We start from the raw sequence: 18,823 nt of genomic DNA on the forward strand, positions 1-18,823 counted from the left end.
TCCTCCTCCGTCCTCCCGCACCCCCACTGCTCCTCATTCTCTCCTTCTCATCTCCTTGCACTTGGCTGTTACTGTCTCCCTCCTCCCTTTTTCCTGCCAGTGCTGGCCTCGAAAACCAACAGTACATACTCAACAGCACTCTTCACCCAGCAAACCATTCTTTCTGAAGTTCTCCACCGTCACGCTGTGTCAAGCCCTGCCCACGAGGTCTTTCTGTAGCAAGGACATGATCCTTATCTACACTGCTGGAGTGAACACTGGGGATCTCGGGGAGTGACACAGAATCTGAATTTTCTGATGTACTCTGTTCACTGGTTTGCATTTAAACAGACACACTTGGCCAATGACAGCCATGCTCTCCACTAATCAAATGACACGGCTGGCTTCAGTCCACCTGAATGCTGAATTGCTCTTCCAAGAAACTGTCTCTTTTATTTGGGTTTTTGGTTCTCTGAGACAGTCTCACTGTGTGTCCCAGGCTGGCCTAGAGCTCACTATGCAGCCCAGGCTGGCCTCAAACTGTAGCAATCTTCCTGCCTTAACTTTCTGAGTGCTGGGATTGCAAGGGTGAGCCACCATGGCCAACTCTGAGAGGCTTTCTTTAAACCACACATTCTACAGAACTGTCTATAAAGAATGTGAAGAATTTAAATGAATGAACTAAAGAAGACAATCTGGACTTGGGAAACAATATGCATATATTCAGAGCATAATTAATCAGCAAAGTATATGTACCCTAGGCGTGGGAAGAGATAGGATCACACAGCACGAAGACACTCTAGGAGAGGAGAAGAGCAGGAATCGGCAGAGGTGAGGGGCTATCTGCAGGAGCTACAGGAAAATCCTGAAAGTTAGGGGCAAATAGAGCACAAGGAAGACACTGACAACAAAGGACAGGTTTGCTCAGCATCAAAGCTCTCAGTGAGAGTTACAGCTGGTGTCTAAGCCCCTTTCTCCAACAACAGGATCAAGGCCGAAAGCATTTAGTTCAACCTTCAAGAAGAGTCTCTCCTTCAATCCCAGCACTCAGGAGGCAGAGGCAGGTGGATCTCTGTGAGTTTGAGGCTAGCCTGGTCTACAGGGTAAGTTCCAGGACAGTTCAGACCATTAAACAAAAACAAAAATGAGTCTCTCCAGTAATGGGATGTCGGTGAGAGAAGAGAAAAAGCCAGAACATGGTGAGAAAGCAACAATGGTAATCTGAGATCAAAAAGATTTTCAAATTAGTTTGCCATCGAATTCTCCTAGATCTGTGAGATACTTTGTTCAATTCCTCCTTAGGTTAAAATGAGTCAGCTCATCCTTGCAAAGTCAGTCAATACAAACAAAGCTGTGTTGAAATCTAAGCCTTTGCCCAAACATAAGCTACACAGTGTCACAAAAAAGTCTGCCATGTGGGTGGCATCCAAGTATGAACCTGTGGCTGCAAGGTTTGCCTGTGATCTGTTCCTCCAGTGCTTTTAAAGCACACTAAGAAATCAATTCCCAGCCTAGTATTGTGGCGCCCACCTTCAATCCCAACAACTTGGGAGGCAGAGGCAGGTGAATCTCTGGGAGTTCGAAGCCAGCCTGGTCTACATAGCAAGCTCCATGACAGCCAGTGCTACAAGAAGAGACAATGTCTAAAAAAAATATAAAAAAATAAAACAAAATAATAAAATACCTTTCTAAGTAAGTGCTCACAGACCCCATGACGAACTTCTGTAGCTTCTGTGAGTTCTGGAAAAACCCTTAAACTTCAGATTAGGGTCAAAGGCCCAATTCCACCAACCTGTCTGGTTGTCCTTTTCCTATTCACTCAATACCTTTGACCACCATGCACCATCAACATATTTGTCTAGTTAGGGTCCCTTCCTATGAAGGCAGGGATTTTCATATTTTGATCATTTCTATATCCAGTTGCAAAACAGGTTGTTGGCACATAGCCAACCCAATAAATATTTGCCCTTGCTAATTAGAGCTGTTTCACCAACAGGGAGGCTGCCCTCAGCCCTAGCACTTACTCATCAGTGGTACTAAGTCGCATCCGGCTACTTCCTGCTGTCTCAGGTTGTCAACCCAAGTATGTACTGACCAATCCTTTAGGTTGCCCTAGAATCCTGGGTGATACACAACACACAACACACAGGAGCGTCTGAAAGAAAGTGTGGGGATACTAGAAATGGATGGACAGGCTGGAGACATTACAAAGAAGTCATTAACGAATCTTGATAAAAGGAATAAAAAAACACAGACAAGGTGAGCTAGAAATAGCCAGGAAAGAGCCAGGGACACAAATACCTTTAAGGTGACTTACAAATCTGTCACTTATGAACCAGGGGGATGAAAAGATGAGGAGCTCAATCTTAAATACACATTAGCGACAAAAGGCGACCTCAGCAGGTCCAGCCCAGCCCACAGTAGCTTCAGGCAACCATTGCTTCCACAAAGACATACTGCTGAAAGGAATCAGCAAATGGTTCAGACTGATGAAATATTATGTGTAGATCACAGAGAAAACAACACCAATCTAAAAATGGATAAAAAAGGGAGCCTGGAAGGGCCACACTTACGGGTCTTATTTTGGGGAGATGTTACACAAAGAATTGTCTCTTAAAATAAAGCATAACTGTAATCACGTATTACCAAGTTGTTTCGTTTTTGGTTTTGGTTTTTTGTTTGTTTGTTTGTTTTTGTTTTGCGAGACAGGGTTTCTTTCTATACCCCTGGCTGTACTGGAACTTGCTCTATAGACCAAGCTGGCCTCAGAGAGATCCTCCTGCCTCTGCCTCCCCAGTGCTGAGATTAAAGGCATGCGCCACCACCGCCTGCAGCAACTAAATTTTAACTACTAATGTTATCTTAACTACTAACTCACGATATTAATTCACAGTATACTTTTAATTTTTCAAATTCCGTATTTAAAACTGCTGGGTTTTCACAGGTTCCTTTGTTCTATGGACTCCCATTTCTTCAAAGTTCCAGTAGAGAGGTTTCTAAAAAGGCACAAAAATTTGAGGCTCAACAAAAGCGAGAGAAGACCAAAGCTGCAACATTTCCAAGTGACGAAGCAGATGGACAAATGTGAACTGACTTAGTACAGCCATACGGCGGCAGTGGGAACCGCTGAAAGCCAGCCCACTTGAACAGACGATCCCCAAATGGCTCGAGAGCTGACGGCACCAGCTACCTCTGAGCGGCAGAGCAAGGATGAAGCGAAAGCCATTGGGTGAAGATCTGTCCTCCTCCCCCACTCCTCCCCACCTGCACCCGCCATCCCCACTCCTCATTCTTCAACTCTGCTTTGCCCCAGAAGTCTCTCTCCCACAGCAGAACAGGACTAGGGGCTTCTTCTGGAGAGGGTCAAAAGGAGAATGTCTAGAATGAAAGACCCAGAAATAACTGGAGACAGAGAAGTTCCCTAGACTTGCTATGCAACAGATCTCCGCGGGAAATACAATTTGCCATTGGAAGGCCCTTTGCTGGGGACCTGACAAAGTTTGGGGGTGAGGGGCAGATGTCAGAGGTTGTCACCAAAAACCTAGTCAAGTTACAGAATAAAACACAGCTCATACCTGACAAACCTCATCTGCATAGAGAGCCCAAGCAGCTTCAGGAGGCTCTTGGTCTGGTACACTTGTGTGTGTGTGTGTGTGTGTGTGTGTGTGTGTGTGTGTGTGTGTGTGTTTCACAACCATGGAATCAACTGACCTTGAATTGAAAATATTATGGGAAAAAAAAATTTTTAACACAACTTAAAAATGCATGTTTCCTTCATGGCATTGTTCCCTAAACAATACAGTACAGCCTCTTCTCACCTAGCTTTCACCGACACACTGTGCTAGATATAAGCAATGCAGAGATAGATGAGCAAGAGCTCCTAAAAGGCTCTGTGTGTGTTGAATGCACACAGGGGCTTTCTTTGCATCCCTAGGGAGTATTAAAACAAAGTCTACCTAGATGCTGAAGTATGATAACCATCACAGGAAACCGTGTGTACACACACACACACACACACACACACACACACACACACACGTTTGCATATTCACCCAAGGGAAGTGGAAAGAATAGAAAAGTTGTGAAATAAAGTCAAGAAATCTCTTAGGAAGCAAAATGAAAAAGACAAGATGCTAGCTAGAATCTGGGGGGCGGGGGGCAAGAATGGGAAAATGAGATGATGAATCCGAGGAGGCCCAACATCCAAACAATGAGGGTACCAAACAGGACGAGTGTAGCGCACAGAAGGAAGGAATAACTCGAGATGATTTCCCAGAACCGAACACGGAACGGGGAGAAGCCCACACAATAGATGGAAATAAACCCACACTGTGAATTCTGCTGTGAAGTTACAGATCCCCGAGAAACAGAGGCGATCCTGAACCCTTCCAGAGAGAAGGGTGGGGGAGGCATTCCACAGAGCATCCCAGGCACAGACTGCAAGGGCTTTCTGGATGCTGGGAGCTAGACAGCAGCGGTGTGGTGGCTTCAGTGTTCTGAGGAAAAGGCAGCTTCCCACTGCGTTGGGTTTTAGCTGTTTGTTTTGTTTTGTCTAAGAGTATGCTTTCAACTTCTTTCTTGCTTTTCTTCTCCTTTTTTACTGGCATATATATCGTGATGGAGACAATTTCTTTCAAGTTCAAAACCCAGTTGAGAGAACGGTCCAGTGTGAGAGGAAACGGCCATCTTCAAACAGGGAAGCCCACACATGCATGGCTCCCTCTTACTAGAGGCTCAAACCATGGCATCGAAACAATTTTTGCACTTTCCTTTCTCAGATAATTCCTTCAACTTCACCAACGAGTCTCTTACTGCCTTAAATGGCCCCTTTTCAAAACAGGAGCCCTCTCTCCCAGGAAGACAGCACATTTATTAATCTCCGCAACCAGCACAGAGCCTTGCAGAACGTGCAGTACCTTGCTTTTCGTCTCTGAGTAGACATAACAGAAGGGAAAGAGCGGGCGAGCCTGGAGAGACGGGGAGTTTACATGAATAATTGCATGAATAAGATGCAATTAGTTACTTTTCTATTGAGGTGATCAAACACCTCGTAAGAAGCAATCTCAGGGGTGAAAGGTTGTTTTTAGCTCACAGATAAAGGAATGCATCCATCCTGCCAGGGCGGACACAGCAGTGGAACCTTCACACAATGGCGCACGGCCCCCACAGTCAGGAAGCAGAAAGGAGACAGGAAGTAGGGCCAGGCTTAGAGACCTGTTTCCTTTAGAGAAGCCCCACCTCCTCAGGTTCTGCCACATCCCCCGGACAGTGATACCAGCGGAAGTCCCAGTGTTCAAACACACACAGACCTGTGGGGAACATTCCATGTTCAAACCACAGCAGGATCTGAAGTGAATCTGAAGTCTAAAAAAAAAAACCATCTATCCCTTATATCTCAAACTATGGAATCAGCACAAATAAAACCTTAGTTATTCACAAAAATAGAAAATTCTATTCCGAAAATAACAGAACATAGAAATAAATGTAATTTCAAAATAAGCATGACATTTACAGGTGGTTTCTTCTTCTTCTAACTTGAGGCAGGAATTTGTCCCACACGGAAAGAAAGGTTTTATACGGGAGCAGCGACAAAGGCATAATGGCCTGTCAATCACCAAATTGTCATGTCAAAACCTTAATTAAACTGCGTCAACTATGTGCATTATAAGCTGGTGGTTAGACACAGATCCTGACTCAACTATTTTATCGATGTGGTAATGTAAGAATATATAGATTCACACCGGAACACAGCAATAGTACCATTTTTCACTCTCTCTCACACACACAAGGACTGGCTTTTCTCCAAGAGAAAGAAACAGAAAACTATAAGGTAAAAAAAAAAAAAAAAAAAAAAAAATTACTAATTATGTAATGTGTAGCTGGTGTGAAAAGTTGCTGAGCGTTGCTAAGCACACAATGGCTGTGGCCGTCACTGAATTTCTTCCTCCCACAAGTATTCACACTTTAGTCAGAACTCTTGCTGTTGATGAAGCACTGCTCTTCACACCGAGCATATGGACAAACGGCAAAGTCCTTGAGGGAACCCACCTGGATGCCCGGGGTCCCTTCCTGTCCCCAAGGTCCCCAGCCCTCCCTTCTTCATCAAGTTTCCTGATGAATCTCAAGGCTTCTTCTAGCCAAGGAAACTAATGACGTCACCCTTCCTAGCTGTCTTCCGAGAGAACTTTGCATGGATTGTCTTTACATGAATGTTAGCTACATTCCAGATGTATGCTGCGAGACAGAACTCGGGGATCTGTCCATCTCCAGGCTTCCCTGAAACTGCATAAAATAACTGAACTCCAAACCTCTCTCTTGACAGAAACTTGACAGAATGCAATTTTAAATCTTTCCAGAATTTATTTGTGAAATGTAAAGTGCTGTACATTTGGCTCTTAATGCCTGCCAACTGATAGTACTCAACTCATGATGTACATCTGTGCCTTTACGATGTAAGAAAAAATACATATGTACATATATATTTCTATATTATGTATTTATATGTTACATAAAACCTGTGTGAAGCTGGACTGCACAGGTAAAGGTCTCTTACTTTCTCATGTTTTCTACAGACAGTGCTGAAGTCCAGTTTATCCCTCCCAAGCCCAACTTGAAAACATACTTCAAGGGAAAAGGCAAAAATTTTGAGTCAGAGTGTGCTTCTGAAAGTTGCCTCAAACCCACATGTATACGCAATGCAGAGTTTATCAACTGTCGCCAAGCACTATGTTGAAGATTTCTTTTCTTTTTATGTGGGGTGTGTGGTGTGTGTGTGTGTGTGTGTGTGTGTGTGTGTGTGTGTGTGTGTGTGTTTGTGTGTGTACCGCATGCATGCCGGCATCCAAGGAGGCCAGAAGAAGGTATCAAATCTCATGGAGCTGGAGTTACAGGTGGTTGCGTGCCGCTCAACCGGGGTGCTGTGAAACAAACTTGGATCCCCTGAAAAGGCAGTACAAATTCTTAACCACTGAGCCCCTTTTCCAAGACCCACCACACACCATAACAGAGCTTGTATGTAGTTTTCTGTAAGCTTCTTTTTTATTGTGGTAAAATACGGGTAACATAAAGTATCATTAGGGATTCCATAATTGTGTGTTCAGCCCATTTCTACATCTATTAACTACTTCATAGTTTCCTACATGTTTTCTACATAATTAGGTTGTCTCTGAATTTATTCCTTCCTTTTTCCTTCCTTCCTTCCTTCCTTCCTTCCTTCCTTCCTTCCTTCCTCCCTCCCTTCCTTTCTCCCTCCCTCCCTCTTTTTCTGCCTTCCTCCCTCCCTCCCTCCTTCCCTCCCTCCCTCCCTCCCTCTCTCCCTCTCTTCTTTCCTTCCTTTTGGTTCTTTGAGATAGGATTTCTCCGTGTAACAGTCCTGGTTGTCCTGGAACTCATTCTGTAGACCAGACTGGCCTGCCTCTGCGTCTCGAGTGCTAAGATTAAAAGTATGCACCACCACCGCCCAGCTGTTTTCTTTCTTTTCAAACAGTATATCTCTCATTTTTTTATTCACTGCACTAACTAGGATGCCCAGCACAATGGTGAGTAGAAATAATGAGGACACATCATAGGCTCAATTCCATCTGAGGCTTTATCATTCAGATCTCACCAAATTCGTTTGTTTACTGTTTCATGTGTACTGCTAGAAGACAGACTCCCAGGTCAAGAACAAGACCTTCAGTACTCTCAATACGTGAGCAACAAGTTACACTAGTTTCTCCCATCCTTCCTTGTCAAAGGCGGTGAGAGAGAGGCCCAGACAGACGCCTGGGTCTGCAGAAGTCTGTGTCACTCTACAATGAGTACTGGGTGTCACAGCTTTACAGCAAGCACCAACCCAGCCTCCTCTGACCCACAGAAGGCCATGATCACATTCCTCACAGTTGCTCCCTGCTGAAAATGACTCGGGTTAAGAGTGTTCCGGTCATGTTAAGGCAGCCATGTTGGTGAGACTTGGACATCAAAGCCTCCCTGACATTTCTAGGAGATATAATCTCACAGCAAACTTCTGCTCCTCTGGCTCTTACAGTATTTCTGCAGGGCCTGTGCTGTAGATATATCAGTCGGGCCTGTGTTAGACATGCTAGTGTGGGGAAGGGGAAGCTCGGGCAGCCTCAGTCCTACACAAAGAACTCCAGGGGAGTAAAGAACCTGAGAGCAGGAGGTATAGGGATGAACGCAGGAACTGGTTCTCCAGTACTATATGGCCAGTCCTGAAAACACGCACACAATAACATTATACAAACTAAGCAGGTTTTATGCATATATTTAGGAAAACACACACACACACACACACACACACACACACACACACACACACATGTTCTCAGCCCATTTACTACTTTTGGTTTAAAATTTACTAGTTTTATTGACATTAAATACATTTATATCATTGTGCCCCCAAACCACTATGTATTTCCCAACCATGCTTGTGTGTGTGTGCGTGTGTGTGTGTGTGTGTGTGTGTGTGTGTGTATGTGTGTGTGACTACAATTGAAGTAAAAGAGGCCATGACTCTGAATGAGAGCAAAGGGGCAGGGAGGGATTTGAGGTAGAAAAGAGAAGTGGAGAGATGATGTGATAATATTATAGTATCAAAAAAATCAAAACAAGAAAAAGAAAATTGATTTTTAAAAGGTGTTCAAGGCACCTGGCAATAGCAATCCTGGCCTAGCAAGAAGATGCCCTGGAGCACAGGAAATCCATGAACCATCTCTCTCAACAGCACACTGACCACACTGATTGTTGGCAAATGTACGTATGACCTCTGACATTCAGTCAGTCAGCTATCCTAATCAGTCTGTCTGTGACTAGAACCTCATCTGATTAATTTGTACCATACAACGTTTAATGAAAGCTACTGTCCTGAGGAAGCCAACTGCAATACTGACCACAACTGTCCCTTCTAGACTCTCAGGCTCTCAGCCTTAGGGGATCTAGGGTCAGTAACTGATCCTAGACAATCAGGATGTAGTCTAAAGGCAGGGCAGTCTGTTACTCACCAACCCTGTACAGTGGAGTTTTAAATGACCTGCTGACTTCTGTAATGTCAACAATCGCAGGGAGTGACGAACCGAGCGGCCTCCACACCCAGGGAAGAACTATTACATGGTCCACTGTCCCCGGTGTATACATAAACAGGAAGGAGCAGGACGCTCTAAGACGTACTGCTAAGCTCCATTCGGATCACAGCGTCAGTGGCAGAAGTCTGTTGAAGCCACACAGGCAACAGCCAACCTTAGACGTCTGGAGTTACAGGAAGAGCAAATGAATTTATCTGAGATGAAGACAAGGGAGCCAGAGAGGCGGCTCAGTCAGCAAACTGACGCCCCATCAGCATGAAGACCTGTGTTCAGACCCCTGGCATCCATGTAAAAGCCAGGAAGGGTGACTAAGGCTTCAAACCCCAGTGCTGGGGATGGGCGAGGTAGCTCCCTTAAGCTCACTGGCCAACAAGTCTAGCCTATCAGTGAGCTGTAGGTTCAGGGGAGAGACCCTGTTTCAAAAGATAAGGTGGTAACCCAGCACTCAGGAGACAGAGGCAGGTGGATCTCAGAGTTTGAGGTCAGTATGGTCTACAGAGCAAGTTCCAGGACCGACAGGGCTACACAGAGAAACTCTGTCTCGAAAAGGCAAAAAAAGAAAAAAGAAAAAAAAAAAGATAAGGTAGACAGCAGGTGGACACTGACCTCCACAGGTACATGTGTGTGCTCATATACTCACACCAACAAATACATATCATACATCCTTTCTTTCTCTCTCTCTCTCTCTCAAAGAAAAGGGGAAGAAGAAAGAGATTTTTAAAAAGCATGTTTGTAATTATGTTCCAGAGCCTCCATTTTGGCATCAGGCACAGTCCAACAATTCTCCACATCAACTCTCTAAGGTTTCTGATTTGGTGAGACGCAACAATGGGCGTGACCAAACCAATGGTGGGTCAGCTGCTGCCTCCTATGGAGATTGTCATTATTTTCCCAGGTTGCACCAGGAAAGAGAATCATTTGCCCCAAATCCTTAACTTCTTGGAGTCTAATGATCTCTCCTGAGTGCCAGGACCACTGTCCGTCAGGTCCAGGAAGCAGTGTGCCCCTTCGTGAATCTCCCAATAGCTTCTTTGAGCTCTTACTCTAATGTTTCAAACAATCTGAAATTTAAAGCGTGATTTCCTCTTTGTCCTCTGGATTACTTTCTTTGATTTCTAAACACCTGATGTCTTTTTAAATCCGATTTCTGACCCATCCCCCACAGCCCTATGTCAAGTCCTGTAAAGTCAAAGGCTATACCTGATCAATCATTGAAAGTGCAAGAAAACAGACAACCCCCTCACCAAGAGTTCTGATCCCGAGAACCTGGGAATACCTGTTCCCTTGCATGACATAGGGCAATAAAGTTCCTGGTGGGTTTAAAGTCCTCTCATCAGCTAATGTTTAGAGGGACAGCAGATCCTGGATTACCCATGGATGACTCATGGGCCCAGGGTAATCATGAGGATCTCTCCAGGCTTGAAAGGAACGCAATACAGAAGACCAGACAGATGGGGCAATGAAGAAACCGCCGCTGCTGCTGAATGTGGCTGAACTAGAAGAACAACCAAAAGCTGTTCAAGCCTTTGGAAGGAAAGGCCAGGAGATAAGTCTGCACCTCCAGCCTCCAAAAGGGACCCTGCTTTGCTCATATGTGATTTTAGCCTAACGAGACCAAATCTGGACTTCAGACTCCAGATTTGAAAGATAACGTCTGTGTTTTATGTTAACCCATTAAGTTTGTGCCAACTGCCACCATATCATAAAAACTGAGGAACCTGAATACAATGAGACTAGTTTATTACCAGAATATGTTCTCTGCAAGGCAATGCACTTAAAAACAGTACCCTGCCATCAGGTTAAGTGCTCTGCAATTATCAAATTAGTCCAAGCTCATGAAAGATGATGTTCAAGTCTTAATGTCCTTGTTATTGTCTATTGGGAAGGGGGTGTGGAAATCTACAAACACAATGGAAATCTTCCTGCTTCCTTCCAATCTGTTTTCCCTGTGTACTTTAAGGCTGTTTTAGCTGTCTATGCAGACAAAAGTGATGAAGTCTTCCTAATGGATTTCTCATTATCCCTGATAATAACCTTTTCCTGAATCATTTTTGAAAGATTTATTTATTTTCACTTTATATGGATGAGTGTTTCAACTTCATGTGGAATATATGCACTAAGTGTATGCTTGATGTGCTTGAGGAGGGTGTTGGGTCACCTAGAATTGGAGTTACAGGCAGTTGTGAGCTGCCTGGTGTGGGTGCTGCCACTAAACCCAGATCCTTGGTAAGAACACCAGAACTCTTCTTAACCACTAAGTCATCTTGTCCTGACTTAGCACTGGAACACTGTTAACTTCTCGTTGTTTTATCTTATTTTATCTATCTATCTACCTATCAATCTATCTATCTATCTATTAGATTTTTAAGACAGGGTTTCACTGTGTATCCTTGGCTGTCCTGGATCTCACTCTGTAGACCAGGTTGGCCTTAAACTCAGAGAGATCCACCTGCCTCTGCCTCCCAAGTGCTGGGATTAAAGGTGTACACCACACCAACCAGCTCTTTGTTTTATATTTAATAGAGATGCATTGATAAATTTGAAATAATTTCTTATAAGATAGTAATAATTGGATTGAGCTGATGTACCCAGCCTAACAGGTTATTCAAAAGGGAATATCTTTTTTTGTTGTTTGTTTTTTTGAGACAGAGTTTCTCTGTGTAGCTTTGGAGCCTTTCCTGGACCTCACTCTGTAGACCAGGCTGACCTCGAACTCACAGAGATCTGCTTGCCTCTGCCTCCTGAGTGCTGGGATTAAAGGTGTGCACCACTACCGCCCAGCCAAAAGGGAATGTCTTAACCAATCAGTCACCGTGGCTACCAATATGGCTGTTGGTCTCATCTGTTATTTCTTTTATCCTCTTTTAAACTATCTTTTAGGATTCAATACTGTGATAATTAGTGTGTTTTTTTACACTTATTTATTTTGTGTGTGTGCATATGGGGAATGGGGCATGCATGTGCCATGGTGCACATATGGAGTTCTGAGAATAACTTGCAAGAAGTTGGTTGCATTATCATATAGATCTTGGGACTCAAACTCAGGTCATTAGACCTAATGGCAGACACTTTTAGCCATGGAAGCCCTCTCACTGGCCCTATGATGGTTAGTTTTAATAGCCAACTTGACACACTCTAGAGTCACCAAGGAAGAAAGCCAGTGGTCCATTCTGTAGACCAGATTGGCCTACAGTCACTCCGTAGATCAGGTTGGCCTACAGCCATTTCATAGATCAGGATGGCTCACAGCCAGTCCATAGATCAATCAGGCTGGCCTACAGGGATTTTCCTCAGTTGGGTTAATCGAGACAGGAAGACTCACCCTGGCATGACATCATTTCATGGGTGGGACCCTGAATATAGAGAGCAGAGAAGGGAGCTGAGCAGTAAACACACGTGCCTTCATTCTCTCTGACTGGCTGTGACCTGAAAGTGTATAAACCTTTTAGCCTTAAAATTGCTTTCATCGGGGTATATTATCCAAGCCACAGGAATGAACCTAGGACAAATATTCTCTCTATTCCTGGCTCACTGGTCAGACTTCTGGCTAGCCTACTCACCTTTTCTTTCTTTCTTCCTTTCTTTCTTTCTTTCTTCTTTTTTTTTTTCTTTCTTTTTTTAGAGGTTTCGATTTTTCAAAGAGATTTTGCTATGGTTTACCTCATCCGTCTCTTCAGTTTACCACAATGTACACTCAAAAAAGTACTTTATTTGCGTGGACATGGTGGTAAACATCCATTTCCTCCAACACCACACCCCACCCACTCCTTTGTTCTATTGTTATCTCAGATTTTATTTCCACAGTTTTAAAAGTCCCACAGCACACTGTTAGTCTCACTTTAAAGGTTGACTATCCTTGAATTTTGAAAATAGTCAGAAAAGGTCTTTGTATTTACCCACAACCTCCACACTGACTTCTCTCTACTGGTCTGCCATCCTGGTACTTCCAGATCTTACCTGGTACAGTAACCATTCCTTTACCTGGAAAACTTCCCTTAATATCTCTTCCAGGAAAGATCTGCAGGTTTTGGATTCTGTTTGAGAGTCCTAATTCACTCTTTAGAAACTGAATTACACTCATTTATTGCTTGTATGTGTTTGTGGGGTGGGAGGTGGGGGTTGACTGCCACAGCATTCCTGTGGAGTGAAAAGGACAATTTCTAGAAGGTCCTGCTTCCACTATGTAGGTCCCAAAGACTGACTGCCTTATCAGCAGGTATCATAGCCTGCTGAGTCATCTTGCAGACCCTTCATCCTCATTCTTGGGAGACTTTTGCTGGGGATGTACTCCTACTTTGATAGCATCTACCAGCAAATTTCACTTTAACATCTGTCGGGCTTACTTTCTGCTGAGGAATTTGCCTGTTCTTATCTTTGTTCTACATGCAATTTACTTCCCTGGCAGCACTTAGGGCTGTATCCTTCCTTGCTCCTGGTTTTCAGCAAGTAGACACTGATGTGCCTTCATGCTGGTTCCCTCCTTGACTGAATAATCTTCCTTAAAGATATGCACTTACAGGTATCAAATGTGGAAAAACTGGCCGTTCTTCTGCTTATTTGAAGGGAAGGTCTCACGTATTCTAGTCTGGTCTTAATTTGCTATATAACCAATAACGGCCTTCAATTCTTATCCCCTGCTTCTACTCCCCAAATATCGAGGTTACTAATGTACAACCACGTGTTCAACCTGTTGCTTCTTAAACCCATTGTCTTTCTATTTTTCATTTTTTTCCCCTTTTTTCTATAGGGACTCCAATTACTAATAGATATATAATTGTGTATGATACTTATAGAAAAAATAGCAAAACACCAAGCTTCCCCCTCCACAGGACTGATGATTAAATCCAAAGCCTCACGTTCACTGACCAAGGGGTCTACCAGTAAGCTACAGTTCTACTCTATTTCCTTCAGCTTTGCTTTGGGAATACATCTCACTAAGATGCCCAGGCTAGCCTTGAAAAGGTTCATCCTTCTACCTTGGCCTCCTGAGTAGATGAGATGACAAGTGCTCACCACCACCAAGCTGGGTTTTTACTGGATATTTTCACAGTCTATGTTGTCTAATTCACTGTATTTTCTTCTGCAGTATTTAACCTACAATTAACAGCAAACAGTGTACTTCATCATTTACAAGAGTACACCGTTTATCACTAGAAATTAAATTGGGTGATTTTCTGTGTGTACGGCGTATGTGTGTGTACATGTTTCTGTGCATTCCAGTATATGTGGATGTGTGTGGGTGTGATTGTGGATACCAGAAGTCAATGACAAATGTCTTCCCAGCACTCACATGGCAACTTCCACCTATCTGTTACTATAGCTCCAGGGGATATGATGTCCCCTTCTTCTGGCCTGTACAGGCACTGAACTCACGTGGTACACAACACACATACATACAAAATAAAATAATATGTATAAAATAATAAAAAACATATTAAAAATAAAAAAAACAGTATGATTTTCAGGATTGTTCTTCTATCAATATTGGAACACTGCAAAAGAAGAGACTGTAAGAGAGGGTTGGTTGTCCATGTCATCCATCAACAAACACTTAAGTATCTGTTTATAACTCAGGAAATGCTCTAGGCACCAAGACTGACACACAGATGCCTGAAGGAGCCTCTTCTTGATGCTCTTACAGGCAACTTAAAATCTAGGCAGTGAGATTAAAAATACAGACATTATAGATTCAGAATGGTATATAATAAATATCATTAGAAAGGTTTTAAGTATTATGGAATCGGATGGAACAAAGAGAGCTCTCAGACATGTACGTTAGGTATACCTGAATAATGCAAGAATTAAAAGTCATTTTTAAAAGCCATTACTTAAGCTTAAAAGTTAAGCAACTCCAGCCTCAAGCAACAAGCACAGGACTATGTCTCAGATTCAGTCTCTTTGAAAATACTGATTCTAGACTGGGACGCAGTGGACCACATCTCTAGTCCCCGCACCCAGGAGATGGAGAAAGGAGAATCGGGAGCCTACGTCCATATTTGCCTATATATTATTGTGCATTCCAGGCCAGCCTGGGCTATGTGAGACCTCGTTGCAAGAGAAAAAAAATTTTAATGCTAGCTGCATTTGTTTTGATTTTTCCCTTGAGACGATCCATCTCACATCAACAAAGCCATCCTCTGCTGCAAACCTGCCATGCTGGGTGACTGTCCGCAGCATTTCAAGGTGTGCCTGTGCTAGACCAGAACAGCTTCGTCGCTTAAGGACCATCAGAGGTTTCAAACTGCCTGCTGCCACAGACTCCAAACCACAATCACAGCTTACCCTTTGCATCCATGTACCTCTGGATACACATGCTGCTGTGGCCGTCCTGAGGTTTAGGAAGATGCTCAAAGGCAAAATGACCATGGGGTGGGGGAGAGAGTGGTGCTAAAGGAGAAATGACGGGAAGTCCCTGAAATGATGGGCCACATTTCCCAAATATGAAAATTATTAGCATCAGCATATCATTGTCATATCCTCAACCACGGAGATTATTTTAATATTTGTTAAGTCTGAAAAAGTATTTAATCTTCTACTGTGTTAAAGCCCTATAATCATATACATGTGCTACAGTATGTTTTTCATGAGGTTGGGGAGACGGCTCCATGTTTGCTGAACAAATGTGATGGCCTGAGTTAGGATCTCCAGTGTCCGGCAAAAGCCAAGCATGGCAGTGCTCATCTGTAACCCCAGCCCGGGGTACTAGGGGTAGACACAGACACACCCCAGAATTCACTGCTCAGCCAGTCCAGCATGAAGCAAGCTTCAGTTTCAGTGAGAGATCTTGTCTCAAAACATAAAGAGACGAGCAAGGGAGGAAGAGACCAGATATGGACTTCCGGGCTCCACATGTACATCCCCACATGTGTGGGCAAAGATACATATATACCACAGGCATACCTACACACTAAAACACAGTTTTGGGTAACTACATCTTATATTTATATAAAATGACCCTTAGTGCCTATTTTTAATTATGAAACTCTTCAGGTGAATAAAGCTATTGTGAATAAACCCCTTCCCATAAAAAAAAAAAGTTGTCTTAAATATTTACACCTCAGCCAAAACCTCACACGCACTGTTCTACACAGCACAGAATAGCAGATGGGATCATTTCCTATGATGCAGTAGCTAAGAAAAAAAAAGAACAAGCTGTTCTATTTATGTTTGGACAGTAAGAGAATAAACAGCAAAGAATGCCCAATAGATACCTGTGAATAAACACAGCCAAAACAAATTGTTTCTTAAATCGCTTTATGCCTCAAGTATCTGTAAACACATAAAGAACACATATGTACACACATCTTCATGCCACACATTTAATATGCTAACATGAACACAGATAAATGAGAACTCTTTTATTACTAAAAGCACATCTACTTTGGGATTAAGGTTTATGAGGCCTCTGTAACCATGACTTAGTTGTTTGGATTCGTTCCCTTCTTCTAGCTGGAATGCCCAGCGCTCCTCTCTGCTCCTCTCTATCTCCTTCACACTTCTTGGCACTAGGTTTAAAGGCTGTTTGTTTGTTTGTTTGGGTATGTGTGAGGGCCTGTGAGAGTTTATATGCGCATGTTCACACAGGAGGAGTTCACAGAGGCCAGAAGAGGACACTGGACACCCTGGAACTAGAGTTATAGATGGTTTGGGGCTGCCCTGTGGATGTTGGGAACTGAACTCAGGTCCTCTGCAAGAACACAAAGTACTTTTAACCACTGAAACATGTCTGTAGTCCCTTCATACAGGGCTTAGTATCAGATCCACTTTAATTTGTCTTGAATAATTCTAAAAGAAAAAAAAGTGGTTGGCTATAGGGTATTTTTCTCTTTCTTTCTTTGGAGAGATAGGGCTGGGTTTTGTTTTATTGTTTCAGTATTTATCTTAAGCTTTTGAAGACTGTTCTAGCAAAGTCAGGCTCCCTGAAAAAGGTGTCCGAGCAACAAGGGGGAAAAGATAAAAGAAGGAAAGGAAGCCAGAAAATAAGAGGGTGTGAGTAGTGGGTAGAGGTGCAAGCCGGGGCTTGCAGGCGCAGTCAGCTGGTGAATGATGGAAGACACGGACCCCCCAGTTCAGCTGCGGAGTAAGGGCTGGGTGCTCTCCCTGGTGATGCCAGGGTAGGTAAACCCCCCTCCCCGACAAACAGCTCATCCCAGTTCCTTCCACAGGGCAGCTCTTGCTGGCCAGGCCCTGTAGGGTGGCTCTGTGAATCTGAGCTGACCCCCTGCATTCTTGCATAGCTCAACATGGCTTCTCCAGCTGAGTGTTACAGATTGAATAAAACAGAAAGGAAGAGTGGCCTGTCAGCATGTCACCAAAGGAAAGGTGCAGCCCTGTCCTCTCCCACCTTATTGCCACTTCCTGGCATCATCACCCTCCTTCACAATCAAGCAGATGACTCCGGATTTAAGTTGCAAGTTCCTTGAGGTACGGTCTCCATTCCTCTTGGGTGTTTGTTTCATTTTGATTTTTGGTTGTTTATTTTTGTTTTTTATTTTGCTCAAACATCCCTAAATGCTGACAACTGGCAGCATATTTACTGAGTGTCATCATTAAATTAAATATCCTACTTGAATTTGTTAATCTTTGAAATTGCTGTGATCTGAACAGTTTTTGTTCTTACGGAGTACTGAAGTAGTGCATATGTTTCTGAAATTACTACTGTTGCTCTAGCTGAAGTAGAAATTTCTAGACTTTATTTCCTAAAACCTGAAAGAGAAAGAGACTCACAGCATTAAGGGCCCCTGGCATAAATCCTTTTAGCTCTCTATATTCCCAAAGTTCTAGAACTCACTATTCAGGCCCACACTCTTCCTCACAAGATTTAGGAAGTCCTATGCTGGGCCCTGGGGATACTAAGCCAAGTGAGTACAGTCTGGAGGCTTCAGTGAAAAAACAAATATAAGCTGCAAGTGTGAGGAATATGGGAGTTAGGGTGACATTCCCTTGAGAAGACCATCTTGACATCTGTATACATCTCATTCTCTGTATCTACCAACCTCTGTCCTCGGTCTATGTTCAAATTTCCTTTTAATAAACTCAAGAAAGAGAGAGAGATTAAGGGGAGGAGAGAGAGAGAACAGAATCTTGTATGGCTGTCCTTAAGAAGGGCATCCAATACCCTCAGGGAAACGTTAACATTGGCTGCCTTCCTCTGAGCAAAGTCAACAGTAGTCTAAAGACTAGATAAAAATGATTATTTGAAAATATTAAGAGCCATGTGTGGCGGCACATGCCAGCACTTGGGATTCAAGGCCAGACAGCCCTCACATCCAAGAAAGCAATGCTCTGAAAGCTGACACGAGGTTGCAGACATTCACTTTGCTGAAGGAAAAGCAATGAGATCCAGGCAGGTACAACCTCAGACACAACCATGGTGCTGTGAGGTTTAAAAGGTCTCTCTCCGCTTCAGAAACAGGGTAACACAGGAGAGGAAAGTCTCCACCGAAAGAACAGAGCTGGGGCTGGAGAGATGGCTCAGTGGTTAAGAGCACCTGTTGCTCTTGGGGAGGACCCGGGTTCAATTCCCAGCAGCCACATGGTTCACAACAGCCTGTCACTCTGCTCCCAGGGAAATCCAACACTCCCCTCTGGCTTCCTCAGGCACGAGGCACACAAATGGTTTGCAGACACGGGTGCAGACAAACACGCACACACATAAATACAATTTTAAAAGAATTAAAATGAGGAAGAAAGGAGGCAGTCCCAGAAGACTGCTGTAACTAACACTGAGAGCAGGCTTCTCCTTCACCTAAAACCACTCAGCC

The 18,823-nt window shown here is 43.6% G+C and overlaps 1 protein-coding gene and 1 pseudogene across 4 annotated transcripts in view; one reads left to right on the forward strand and one right to left on the reverse strand.

Moving 5' to 3' along the window:
- The window catches only part of Dgkh (diacylglycerol kinase eta), a 180,929-nt gene that overhangs the window by 120,718 nt on the left and 41,388 nt on the right, over positions 1–18,823 (reverse strand). The window lies entirely within an intron of this gene.
- The window catches only part of LOC118591146, a 38,186-nt pseudogene that overhangs the window by 5,730 nt on the left and 13,633 nt on the right, over positions 1–18,823 (forward strand).

The sequence above is a fragment of the Onychomys torridus genome, chromosome 9 (genome assembly GCF_903995425.1).
Source record: "Onychomys torridus chromosome 9, mOncTor1.1, whole genome shotgun sequence".
In the NCBI taxonomy this organism is placed as follows: Eukaryota; Metazoa; Chordata; class Mammalia; order Rodentia; family Cricetidae; genus Onychomys; species Onychomys torridus.